Source organism: Schistocerca piceifrons, chromosome 6 (assembly GCF_021461385.2).
Source record: "Schistocerca piceifrons isolate TAMUIC-IGC-003096 chromosome 6, iqSchPice1.1, whole genome shotgun sequence".
NCBI lineage: Eukaryota > Metazoa > Arthropoda > Insecta > Orthoptera > Acrididae > Schistocerca > Schistocerca piceifrons.
The window spans coordinates 320,895,489-320,910,126 of record NC_060143.1 but is presented as its reverse complement, the minus strand read 5'-3'; positions in this window follow the sequence as shown (position 1 = coordinate 320,910,126).

Sequence of the window (14,638 nt, the reverse complement as noted above, 5' to 3'; positions counted from 1 at the left end):
AGCAAGGATGGAGGCATGGTTGTCAGAGTGAAGCCAAAGATATTCTACTGTAAGTACTGTGGCAGCTTCAAAGCCTGATGGGAAGCTTGGACACAGAGTTAACAGAAAGCCCACCAACACGGACAGGTACCTGCATGCATCCTCCCACTACCATCCTACGCTAAAGATATCGGCTCTGCAAATTTTAACTAAGAGGGCCTACAGGATCAGCGATGAACACAACCTCAAAGCTGAACTACAGAACCTGAGGTACATTTTTGGAGCTAATGGCTACAACATGAGGATGATACATAAAACAATGACGCCAAAGGAAGAGGGAAATAGGGAAACGCAGGGTGAAGCATGGAACACCATCCGGCTACCATATGTACAAGGGCTCATTGAAAGACTGGGCAAAATTCTCCATCAGGTAGGTTTAACCTGATTTATTGTAATAACAACAAAATAAAAGACGTTCTGGGCTTAATGAAAGATACAATTTGCAAGTTGTTACATTTAAATTCTCATTTCAAAATCTCTGTGTTACAATTTTATAATCAATCTGAAATCTTTCAGTATCCCCAGGTCTCTTCCACATATGCAGTCTCCATGCATGATTCTTAAACAACGTGTTAGTTATGATTAAATTATGCTCTGTACAACATTCTACCAAGCATCTTCCCCTTTTATTCCTTTCCCATCTACCATTTTTCCTCTTATTCCTTTTACTAGTATTAAATTACATTCCCCATCACCTCCTTTAACCAACTGCATAATTTTTTTGTCTCATGATACTGTCTGCCAAATCTGTTCATCTGCAGTACTAGTTTCCATATAAACTTGTACTAGTGTAGTTGCCTCTCTTGGCAATTGGTAATTTGCTCACTGTGCTGTTTACAGTAGCTCAGTTGCGTTCCAATTTTATTATTCATTATTAGATCTACATCTGCATTACCTCTCTTTGACTTTGTATTGATAACCCTCTACTCACCTAACAAGAAGTTTCAGCCTATCCCTTTAACTTTTTAAATTCTCTGTCCTCCCAACCCAATAAAGTAATCTAACATTCCACACTCTGACCCACAGAATACGACTTTCATTTGTCCTGATGACAATATCCTCCTGAGTAGTCACCACTCAGAGATCCAGATGGAGAACTACTTTACCTCTGGAATATTTTATCCAAAAGGATGCCATCATCATTAAGCCATACAGTAGAGCTTGGAAAGAAAAATAATGGCTGTAGTTTCCCCTTGCTTTCACCCACTCACAGTACCAGTACAGAAAGATAGTGTTACCTGAAGTTACAAGGCCAGAACAGCCAAACATTGAAACTGAAATTACTGAAAAAGGTGTTGTCCATCTTCAGGAAACATAGATTAGTTTGGTCTTTTCATAGATATTCCTGCAAGACACCCACTCCAACAAGTTCATGGTTCATGGGAGGACCAGGACTGTATATTTGCTCATTGTATATTAACACTGATAGCATTTTATCATGTGATGTATCACACAGTTGGTAAATGTATGTAAGTTTCATTCCTTCAAAACCAAGCACAGCTCATATTCTCATTCATACTGATGACTGATAGCTTCCACCTCCATTGCCTAATAAAACATATTGTAAAATAGAGACATGGTTTTCTCAGTGAATTTCAGTGATGAAGTCTTCTTGGATTATCAGCTGAATCAATGTGTCATTCTGGAGCAATACTTAGACAAGTTTCTGACCCAGCCTTGACAAGGAACAGCCGGTAACATTGGGAAACATGAGTACAAACTCCTCTCAATCTAATTTCAATAATTTAAAAATAATGAGCCTTAACATACAATGCATTAAAAATAAAATATTAGAACTTGAGATTGCAGCCAGTGAAGCTAGTATAGATTGTATTTGCATTCAAGAACATTGGTGCATGAGTTATGAACTAGAAAATATTTGCATTTCCCCATACAAATTAGTAAGCCATTTTTGCAGGAAGGAAACAAGACATGGCGGTGTTTGCATTTATGTAAAACCTGGAGTAAAGGTTAAAAATATGACTGTAACTGAATCCTTGAATGAAGAAAAGCATTTTGAGGCTGCAGCAATACAGTTGAATATGCAAATGAGTAAATTAATAATAATGTCAGTGTACAGATCACCATGTGGTGATCCTGAAATTTTTAGAAATGAATTAGAGGCATTGCTCAAAATATTACATCATAAAAAATCAACAATAATTATAAGCGGAGATTTTAATGTCAACTTATTTACTGAAGGTGCATCCAAAGATCAGTTCCTGAATGTTTTACATAGCTTCAATTTGTATCCACATATAACTAACCCTACAAGAATAACAAACTCTTCAAAAAGTCTCATAGATAATATCTTCACAAATATAGATGCCATAGATATAGATGTAATAAATGTTGACCTAGGAATATCTGATCACAATGCACTTATCCTTAAATTTCCCATAGCCCCTGTGACCAAAAATAGTTCATACCAAATGTACAAGAGAACCTTCTCCACAAATAGTTGCAGTCACTTCATAAATACACTGACTAACCAATCATGGGCAGAAGTACTGTTACAAACTAGCACAAACACTGCATATAATGTTTTTTCTTCCCTGTTTATGTTGAATTTTGAAATGTGTTTTCCTAAGAAACTTGTCAAAACAAACACATATGGGCATTCACATGCTAACTCCTGGATCACAAAAGGTATTAGAAATTCCTCCAGGACCATGAAAATGCTTAACTATAGACTGAAAAGTTGGACTGACCCCAAGTTTAAAGAATATGTAACAAATTACAAAAAAATATATAGAAAAGTAATTACAAAAGCAAAATTACTAAGTAATGATAAACTAATAAGAAAATCAGGAAATAAATCAAAAACTATTTCGGAAATTGTGAAAAGGGAAACAGGTAAGGGCCTCAAGGATCAGGAAATAGTACTCAAAAATAGTGAAAATATTGAGTTAAAAGATGAAACTCTGGCAAATTACATTAATAATTACTTTTTAAGTGTACCAGTGTCATTAAGTAAAAACTTTACTAAACATGAGAAATTAACAGCCCAAAAGTAGACAGTAGTATGTTGTTAATTCCCACAAATGATAATGAAATATTAAAGGTGATAAAGAGTCTAAAATCAAAAATGTCTGCAGGTGTGGATGAAGTGCCTGTGTCAATAATAAAAAAAGTTGCCCAACAAATTATAAAGCCCCTGGTACATATTGCCAATTTGTCTTTCAGCGAAGGTGTGTTTCCTGAGAGGTTGAAAATCTCTAAGGTTAGACCTCTGTTTAAAAAAGGAGATCCATACAAGGTAGAAAATTATAGACCAATATCCCTTCTCCAATCATTTTCAAAAATTCTAGAGAAATTAATGAAAACCAGACTCATAAATTATTTAGATGCTCACAAACTTCTAAACTGCAATCAACATGGCTTTCGCTCAGGCCACAGCACAGAATCAGCTATCCATGCCTATACCAAAGAGATTGTCAGGAGTCTTGACACTAAAAAATGTGTAGTGGGAATTAACTTAGATTTATCTAAAGTTTTTGATACAGTAAATCACAAAATTCTGTTAAACAAGATGGAGGCAATAGGTGTAAGGGGAGTTGTGAAGCAGTGGTTTGAATCTTACCTTCAAGATAGAACTCAGGTGGTAGAAATCATCGCAGAGCATAAAAATCAGAAAATCAAGTGGGTCTCAGATGCAAAGAAATTGGAAATAGGTGTCCCACAGGGCAGTGTTCTCGGTCCTTTATTATTCTTGCTTTATATAAATGACATAAAAAATCCTAATATTTCTACCAAAATAATGTTGTTCGCAGATGACACTAGCATAATTATAAATGATGATAAAAAATCATTAACCACCACAACTGATATAGTCCTGAAATATATTCAACAATGGTTTAATGCTAATGAGTTAACACTTAATCTAAGTAAAACAAATTATATACAGTATGGCAAAGCAACTCAAGATATGGACCTCCAGTTAAAACTAATGGATAAGAAGATAGAGAGTGTACAATCCACAAAGTTTTTGGGCATGCACATTGATCAAAACTTAAGCTGGAAAGACCATCTCAAGTACTTATCCCACAGGCTCAATTCAGCATGTTTTGCATTGAGGATATTATCTAGAGTATGCAGCACAGACTGTACTAGACTAGTGTATTTTGCTTACTTACAGTCCATCGTGTCTTATGGCATAGTGTTCTGGGGTAAAACTAAATCAAGCTTAACAGATATCTTCAAATTTCAGAAAAGAGCTGTACGAATCATAACACATAACTCTCCAAGAACTCATTGTAGGCCCCTTTTCAAAGAACTGCAAATACTCACAATACCGTCACTGTATATTTTTAAAAGCATTCTGTGTACAAGAGCACATATGAAAAATCTACGTACAAATGAGGACTGCCATAATTATAATACTAGAACTTGTAAGAATTTGTATGTAGAAAGGGTAAGGACAACACAAACCCAAAAGCATGTAAGTTATTTTGGAAGAAAACTCTACAATGCTCTGCCAGTGTACATGAAGGCAATAATAGATGAAGTAAAATTTAAGACTGAACTTAAAAATTACCTTTTAAGCAAAACTTTCTATGACGTAGATGAGTACTTTGATTGTGTGTAAATTTATTGCCAAAAATTTTAATTTGTATGTCTAAACTTGTACTTTTAAAAAATGACTTGAAAGTGATATTCCATTATTATGTCTGTAGTACTTGTACTAGTATGATAACTTTGTTGTGATAATTCCTACATCATGTAAATGATATACAGGAAGATAATAAAATGAAATGAAAAATGAAATGAAATGAAATACAGGTGAAATTGCTTTTCCTGAAGATGATGAGTAGGTAACTTACATTCTGCCATTTTATGTTTACATTTTATTACTCTTTTTTGTTGTTATTTTTTCAATATGTTCTATGAGTGTTGTGACATGTTCAGTGACATTGTGTCTCTGGAAAGAATTTGCAACTGAGTAAAAATTAAATTAATAAGTATGCTTTCTTTGATCAAACACTTGAAGTGGCTGCTCCACTTGTTGCTATCACCTATACTACTTCCTTTATTGATACCTTTAATGTTTCCTATTTATCATTAATGATCACACATGTTCCTATAAAATTATAAAATACTAATGGTTACAGTTTGTTTTGGGTTTGTCGAGCTGAAACTGGTGATAAATGCTACCTATGAATATATTTCTTAAATGTAGTTGTCATTTTTTATAACTACACACTGTTGTAATTTGCATGTGCAAGAATCTGTTAGAATGTGAATCTGAATGTTGCAAAGGTTTTAGTGTTTTTACTTACAACATTGCTTACTTTTGAACAGCATAAGTGATAAAAACTAATTGCAGAAGAACTTCTATGTAACTTTTGCATAGCATATGTAGCAGTGCACTTGTTTTTGTGTTTTTTCTTCATTTATAATCCCAGAGGAGATCATAGAGAGCAAAACAGGTGCTCTTTATTCAGAACATACTTCTGAAGAGTGGGAAACATTTTTCACAAAACCATTTCTTTCTCTTTTACCTCAGGTACTCCGAGGTGGATGGGTTGATTATGCATCACATAAGAAAAGAGATGAGAATGAAGCACTAAGAGAAATGCCAAAGGACCTCATAGAAAAAGGAACATATGGTAAAAGGGTAAAATCACCAATTCTTGGAGATCATTTTAGAATGCCTAGCAGAGTGATGAGCCCAAGCCACCACCCAGTTCTTGATGTTTCATTGCCTGTGGTAAGTAGAAAATATTACTTTCACAATAAAATACTATGATTTACATAGATGTTTTGTAAAACCAGTGAAGTGGAGAAAGGAAACATTTTTTGAAGAAGCATTTAGAAAAGTATATTTTATCATGTTCTGTTGATCCAATCAACCTACAAGTTATAGAACAAGACATGAAATATGTTAACAAAACAGTGGCAACTCTTCAAAACTTGATATGTTCAATATATTAAGAATAAACTGCCAGCATCATTATACAGTACTTCTTAATATTATTTTTACTTATACCTTCACTTGTTACCTATTAGATTAGCAGGAAGTTCACTATTTTGAAAAAGGGGTTGCCTCTAGTTCCTTTAAATTATGTAGCTGTTATTTATGCCCTACTGGAAACTTAATTTTTACACATGTATATACTAACAATTTTTGAAGAAAATTATCACATAATTCTGAAACAGACAGAGACTTTTGCAATACACTGCTGCTTCTCATGCAATTTTACGATAGACATTATTGCTGCTTGAAATGTAGCTAGCAGCAATTATCAACCCATGAATCTAGATAATTAGATAATTTGTAAGAGTGCCTAGTAAGGCACTAGCATTATTTAATTTTCTGTTTAATTGGTAGGGATTCCCAAGTTCTTGCTTTGTGGTAGAGGGAAATTCGTTAAAGACCTTTTTACCACTTTAATTTTTTATCCATCTGGGCCCTAAAATGTTTTACACACACTGCTTCATTTAGTGGAAGTACAATAAAGGGGGAGCACACTGTACATTTGAGTCTCACAACATAAACTACAGTATTTGACATTATGAAAGTGTTGAGTTCCAGCCATCTCCTTTGAGCCATGACATCATCAAAGTGGTGATCACACATTGTAGCAGTTCTGGCCTGCTTTATTTATTCATTTTCTGTCCTCAGTGTTGTACTGCTTTGTTACACTGGCTGAAAAATGGTGTTTGTAGTTTGGACACTGACTGGTGTAAATGATGTAGCTGACAGATGCACAGTTGTGTTTCACAGTACTTTAATTTCACTTTTCACAACCCTCTAATAATACACAGTTATATGGCCAGTGCACTGTTGTTCTAACTTCTGATAAGCCTCATTAATAGTTTGCAGGCAAACCTCCACATACTGCCACAGTAGTTTACTATTTAACATCTATGAGCAGAAAAACCTAATCACAAAGTTCACAGATCTTTCAGAATAATCAGGTACATATGGAACAGACACTGTCATTGCTTTAACACATTTCCTATTTGTGTAACACTTATTTCACTGTTAAACTGAAGCATTGTTGTTGTTCTAAGCAGCACAGTTTTCTTGTCTGAAACTCGGCCACGGACTGACTATTTCATGACCGAAATTCAGACCCTTATATATCATCACAGAAATAGGTGCTGAAACTACACAATGTTTGAAGTTTAATTTACAGAAATTACAATTAAAACTTGACTCATTCAATTAACCGAATACATTAAAAAAATGCTTCTTTTTAACAGTTTCTTCTACTACAAAGGTTAAGCCGAATTATTTGCTTGAATGATGAAATTAACATATATGGTTATGTAAACAATACTTTTTATAAAGCTGTTAATTACTTTGGAATTAATGAAGGGCTGGTTTTGCTAACATGTTTTTGGCTGGAGCCAAATAGATACTTTAAGAATACTAGCATTTCATCCTCCAAATGTTTAAAATGATTACAGAATTTATATTTGTTTATATGTCAACAACAGAATTTAAGTTATGAAACAATTACTGATTTTGCCCTGTATCAAAAGATACTAATTAGGAATAATTGAAATAAATTAGAAAATCAATTACATACATAACAGTAAGCACAAAATTAGATCTGGTGTTGTATTCTTTAAAACTGAGGTCCAACTTTTCTCTTTTATGAAAATGCACATTATACTCATGTATGTTAATGGTACTTAATTATAAAATGAAAAAATGAATTTTGAGGAGGCACATGGTAAAACAAGAGGGGAAGAAAAAATATTCCAGCCTTCTTTGTCACAACCTACTTCCAGCATATACAGCGTGGCAACCATAATGTTGTTACATATTCACACAAACAAAAATAATAACAAAAACTATTTCACTCCAGCAATAAAATGAAATTATAGGGACAAACATTGGATGTAGGGGGTTTAGGGCAGGGCCAAGCTAATTATATAACAATACAAAAACAGTGTCATTAAAAAACAAATATTATTCACAAAATCAAACATAAGGAATTCTCAACATGTGACATAATGTTACAAACATGAAAACCACAGAAATTGTACATTTCACTTGACCTATATGTAGCTTAAATGAAGCCCTCTATACCCATAAATCTACACATGCAATTCTAAAATGCAATATCAAAAAATTCCCATCACTTATAAAGCTCAAGCAAAGCCAGTGATACCAAAATCCCACACAAAAATTGAAAACCTGCAACCCCAGGTTTACTTGGCAAGTTAAAATAAAGAAACCTTTACACTAAAACAAACAAACCATAAATAATGCATTAAAAACCAAATAAAAAATAGTTGACCAGTCATAGGCACTGATAAGTACACCTAGGTTAACAGTCTCCCCCTCCTACACACACAACTTATGAAAATGAAATGAAATCTTCCAAACAGCTCCCATCTCCCAAGCTGCTCCCTCCCCCTTTTAACCAACCCCAATCAGCCCAACACCACTCCTAAACAGAACACCTACAAGGAAATAGAGCAAACAAAAACTCTTCCAGCAACAACACAGAAAAATTACACATAGCCAAATGACCACAAATAAGATAAACATCTTCATTCATGAACACCCACCACAGGTGTACACCATCAAATACAACAACATACTATCTAAAAAGATGATCTGCTTCAAACACACAGCACCCCAAGAATGTCATCCAACATAACATACATATGTCATGGCTCAAAGCATATGGATGGAATTGGGCACTTCCCTTGATCCAACTATTTATATCTGAATGCTGACAACAGAATCCTCAATGGTTCTCAAACTTTAAAATCAATAAGTGCATATAAATGCATGACAATGAAGCAAATTTTAGTGCACCATCCAGAAAGCATACAACACCTTTATGGAGAATGAAATGAAAACTTTTGGTGACAAATAAAGGAAAAAATTTGTAAATATACAGTGCTATAGTCAACTGACTAATTTGGCCATGGTGGAGCAATGAGGACAATTAGCTTTTTCATGGCTAGTTCTCTTTTAACAAGAACATGGACAATATGATATCCATCATATCAAAGCTGATCATCAGCTTTGGGGGTGTTCTCCATACAATACTGAATGTTTTAGACAAATTACAAAAGTTTTCTACTCTGAAATACATCTTTCATTACAAACCTCCTTATTAGTTAATGGAATGAAAGGTTTCTTTAGTTTTTCATTTCAGCTCAATTTACATGTGACTAATGCTAATATACTCACTTCAATAATAATGAGAATTACTTCCAGATTTTTTTATGTATGTGTATGACTATTAAGAGGATAGAGTGAAACACATCTATGACAGATACAGGAAGGAGCATAATGGGATGGGTTTATAGCTTGTTCACAGCAAACAGCTTCAGTGTTAATATGAAATGAATTAAATGTATTGATAGGAAATGAATACATTCATGGGAATGGCATTACTTAAGGTTCACTGACATGTATCATTGAAACAGTTTAGATATACTGACCCTGCAAAGAAATGAGTTGTCACAACAGTTGAAAATCCATGCAAGACTAGAATGTGAACCTGGAGTTCCTGCTTTTAACAAGAATTTACCATAAACATTAATACCTTTGATCACATTTCATGGCCTATTCAAACTTTTGTTGTCACATGTAGTGGTGGTGCTATTGTCACATACCCAATGGGAAAAACTCTGGCAGTAGTATTCTGACATCTTTGGTGGTCTGGAATAATGTTCAGTCCAATGGTTGTCACTTTTCGATTGTGTAACATCAGTCTTCTGAGTTGTTTGATGCAGCCTGCCATGAATACTCCTTCTTTGCCTCTCTTCATGTCAGAGTAGCATCTGCAACCTACATCCTTCATTATCTGTTGCATGAATTCCAATCTCTGTTTTCCTCTAGAGTTTTTATTGCATACAGCTCTCTCTAACACCATCAAAGTTACTCTGTAGTGTCTTAAAAGGTGTCCTAGCATCCGATCCCTTCTTGTTGCCAATGTTTTCCATTTATTCCTTTCCTCCTTAACTCTATGGAGAACCTTCTCATTCTGTACCTTATCAGTCCACCTAACTTTCAACATTCTTCTGGAGCACCACATCTCAAATGCCTCAATTCTCTTCTTTTCAGGTTTTCCCACATATCAGTTTTCACTATCGTACAGTGCTGTGAAAACTGATCTGTGGGAAAACCTGAAAAGAAGAGAATTTTCACTTCTGTGCATTGCTGTGCCTCCCTCCATGAACCATGGACTTTGCCATTGGTGGGGAGGCTTGTGTGCCACAGTGATACAGATAGCCATACCATAGGTGCAACCACAATGGAGGGATATCTGTTGAGAGGCCAGACAAATGTGTGGTTCCTCAAGAGAGGCAGCAGCCTTTTTAGTAGTTGCAGGGGCAACAGTCTGGATGATTGACTGATCTGGCCTTGTAACATTAACCAAAATGGCCTTGCTGTAGTGGTACTGTGAACAGTTGAAAGCAAGGGGTAACTACAGCCATAATTTTTCCTGAGGGCATGCAGCTTTACTGTATGCTTACATGATGATGGCATCCTCTTGGGTAAAATATTCCAGAGGTAAAATAGTCAACATTCTGATTTCTGAATGGGGCTACTCAGGAGGACATCATTACTGGGAGATAGAAAACTGGCATTCTATGGATTGGTGCATGGAATGTCAGATCCCTTAATTGGGCAGGTAGGTTAGATAATTTAAAAAGGGAAATGGATAGGTAAAAGTTAGATATAGCAGGAATTAGTGAAGTCTGGTGGCAGGAGGAACAAGAGTTCTGGTCAGGTGAATACAGAGTTATAAATACAAAATCAAACAGGGGAATGCAGGAGTAGTTTTAACAATGAATAAAAAAGTAGGAGTATGGATAAGCTACTACAAACAGCATAGTGAATGAGTTATTATAGCCAAGATAGACACAAAGCCCATGCCTACCACAGTAGCACAAGTTTATGTGCCAGCTAGCTCTGCAGATGATGAAGAGATTGAAGAAATGTATGAGGCAATAAAAGAAAGTATTCAGACAGTTAAGGGAGACAAAAATTTAATAGTCATGGGGGGCTGGAATTTGATAGCAGGGAAAGGAAGAGAAGAAAAGTAGTAGATGAATATGGACTGGGGGTAAGGAATGAAAGAGGAAGCCACCTGGTACAATTTTGTGCAGAGCATAACTTAATCATAGCTAACACTTCGTTTAAGAATCATAAGAGGAGGTTATAAACATGGATGAGGCCTGGAGGCTTTGATAGCTTTTAGATAGATTATATAATGGTGAGACAGAGATTTAGGAACCAAGTTTTAAATTTTAAGACATTTCCAGGGGCAGATGTGGTCTCTGACCACAATCTATTGGTTATGAACTGTAGATTAAAACTGAAGAAACTGCAAAAAGGTGGGAATTTAAGGAGATGGGACCTGGATAAACTGACTAAACCAGCGGTTGTACAGAGTTTCAGGGAGAGCATAAGGGAACAATTCACAGGAATGGGGGAAAGAAATACAGTAGAAGAAGAATGGGTAGGTTTGAGAGATGAAGTAGTGAAGGTAGCAGAGGATCAAGTAGGTAAAAAGACGAGGATTAGTAGAGATCCTTGGGTAAGAGAAGAAATATTGAATTTAATTGATGAAAGGAGAAAATATAAAAATGCAGTAAATGAAGCAGGCAAAAAGGAATACAAACATCTCAAAAATGAGATAAACAGGAAGTGCAAAATGGCTAAGCAATGATGACCAGAGAACAAATGTAAGGAGGTAGAGCCATATATCACAAGGGATAAGATGGATATTGCCTACATGAAATTAAAGATACCTTTGGAGAAAAGAGAACCACCCGTATGAATATCAAGAGCTCAGATGGAAAACCAGTCCTAAGCAAAGACGAGAAAGCAGAAAGGTGGAAGGAGTAGACAGAGAGTCTATACAAGGGCGATGTACTTGAGGGCAATATTATGGAAATGGAAGAGGACGTAGATGAAGATGAGGTGGGAGATATGATGATGCGTGAAGAATTTGACAGAGTACTGAAAGACCTCAGCCAAAACAATGGCCCGGGAGTAGACAACATTCCATTAGAATTACTGATAGCCTTGGTAGAGCCAACCCTGACAAAACTCTAGCATCTGGTCAGAAAGATGTAAGAGACAGGTGAAATACCCTCAGATTTCTAGAATAATATAATAATCCCAACTCAAAGAAAGCAGGCGTCTACAGGTGTGAAATTTACAGAACTATCAGTATAATATGTCATGACTGCAAAATACTAACACAAATTCTTTATAGGTGAATGGAAAAACTGGTAGAAGCCAAACTTGGGGAAGATCAGTTTAGAGTCTGTAGAAATGTTGGCACGTGCAAGGCCATACTGACCCTATGACTTATCTTAGAAGATAGATTAAGGAAAGACCAGCCTATGTTTCTAGCATTTGTAGACTTGGAGGAAGCTTTTCGCAATGATGACTGGAATACTCTCTCTAAAATGCTGAAGATGGCAGGGGTAAAATACAGGGAGTGAAAGGCTGTTTACAATTGGTACAGTAACCAGATGCAGTCATAAGAGCAGGGGTGTGTGAAAGGGATGCAGTGGTTGAGAAGGGATTGAGACTGGGTTGTAGCCTATCGCATATGTTTATCAATGTGTATATTGAGCAAGCAGTAAAGGAAACAAAAGAAAAATTTGGAGTAGGAATTAAAATCTATGGAGAAGGAATAAAAACTTTGAGGTTTGCTGATGACATTGTAATTCTGTCAGAAACAGCAAAGTACCTGGAAGTGCAGTTGAATGGAATGGACAGTGTCTTCAAAGGAGGATATTAGATGAACATCAACAAAAGTAAAATGATAATAATGGAATGTAGTGGAATGAAATCAGGTGATGCTGAGGGAATTAGATTAGGAAATGAGGCACTTAAAGTAGTAGATGAATTTTGCTATTTGGGAAGCAAAACAACTGATGATGTTGACCATCATAGAGAGGATATAAAATGTAGACTGGCTATGGCAAGGAAAACATTTCTGAAGAATAAAAATTTGTTAAAATCGAGTATAGATTTATGTCAGGAAGTCTTTTCTGAAAGAATTTGTATAGAGTGTAACCATGTATGGAATTGAAACATGGACAATAAATAGTTTATACAAGAAGAGAATAGAAGTTTTTCAAATGTGGTGCTACAGAATAATGCTAAAGATTATATGGTTAGGTCACATAACTAATGAGGAGGTACTGAACAGAATTGGGGAGAAGAGGAAATTGTGGCACAGCCTGTCTAAAAGAAGGTACTGGTTGGAAGGACACATTCTGAGGCATCAAGGGATCACCAATTTAGTATTGCAGGGATTCATGAAGGGCAAAAATCATAGAGGTAGATCAAGAGATGAATACACTAAGCAGATTGAGAAGGTTGTGGGTTGCAATAGTTACTCAGAAATGAACAAGCTTGCACAGGATACAGTAGCATGGAGAGCTGCATCAAACCAGTCTCTGGACTGAAGACCACAACAACAACACAGTTCTGTGCTTCAAATGTACATTCTCAGAAATTTATTCCTCAAATTTAGGCCTATGTTTGATACTAGTAGACTTCTCTTCACCAGGAACACCCTGTTTGCTGCTGCTAGTCTGCTCTTTATGTCCTCCGTGCTCCATCTGCTCTGGCAGATTCCAGCGACTATAGGAAGCAGTGTAGTGCTGGTGAGCAAGACTCACATGTCCTAGTCATCATTGAACTTACTTGGAGGTGCTTTGCTGATCTTCTTTTCAGGATAATCAGCTGCGACGATCTGCCCAACTTCTTCTCCAAAGATATGATGCTGTTTGCAGGAATTTTCTTTACTCTTAAAATGATTGTGCACACTCAGGATACTATTAAATCAATCCTACTATATTTCTCTTGCACAAATAGAACACCACATAACAGTTTTCACATAAATGAATCACGTTTTATAAGCCCAATGACTCATGGTCTGTCAGAAACTATTATGTACTTCTACAATAAATAAAGTTCCAAAAACCTCTCAAGGTCCTCACAAGTCCATCACTCGCAGCTCTAGAGAGTCAGTAAGGGAGTAAGTAAAAGTAAGTGTCTTTTATTTCTTTTACACAGTTCAACTGTTCACAATAATGACTGACATAGCACTGTCATGCAGTAAGGTGCGCTTGCTCCTTGTGCTGGGCATGTAACTTCTGTGACAAGCACAGCAATCAGTTGCTCATGTTGATCAACTTTCCACTTTGTAGCATTCTCTCGACGCGTGTCCACCCTGTGCATACAGAAAACAGGCACAAGAGAGACACTTCCCATCTCTCGTGCTCGTACTTCAAATATAGGGTGTTCGATATGGTAGAAAGCCGAGTGTCTCTAGAATTTATGCTGGGATTCTCGAGGCACTACACTGTCATGGGTTGTTTTCCTGCCTAGGTATCAGAATTCCTTAACTTCATCTTCTTGGTGATCAGCAATCCTGACATTAAGCTTTTGGCTGTCCTCATTCCAGCTACTCTTGATTACATACGTCTGCTGGTGTTGGACACGGAAGTTAATCTTATTGTGTTGAGCTGTATATGAGAATGCTAGAATATTTTCAGTCAGGACTGTCCTATGGCATAATCATCTGGTAAATATAGCTAAAGTCAAACAAGTATTTGCAGAAATGTACAGTATGACTACTTGTAAAGT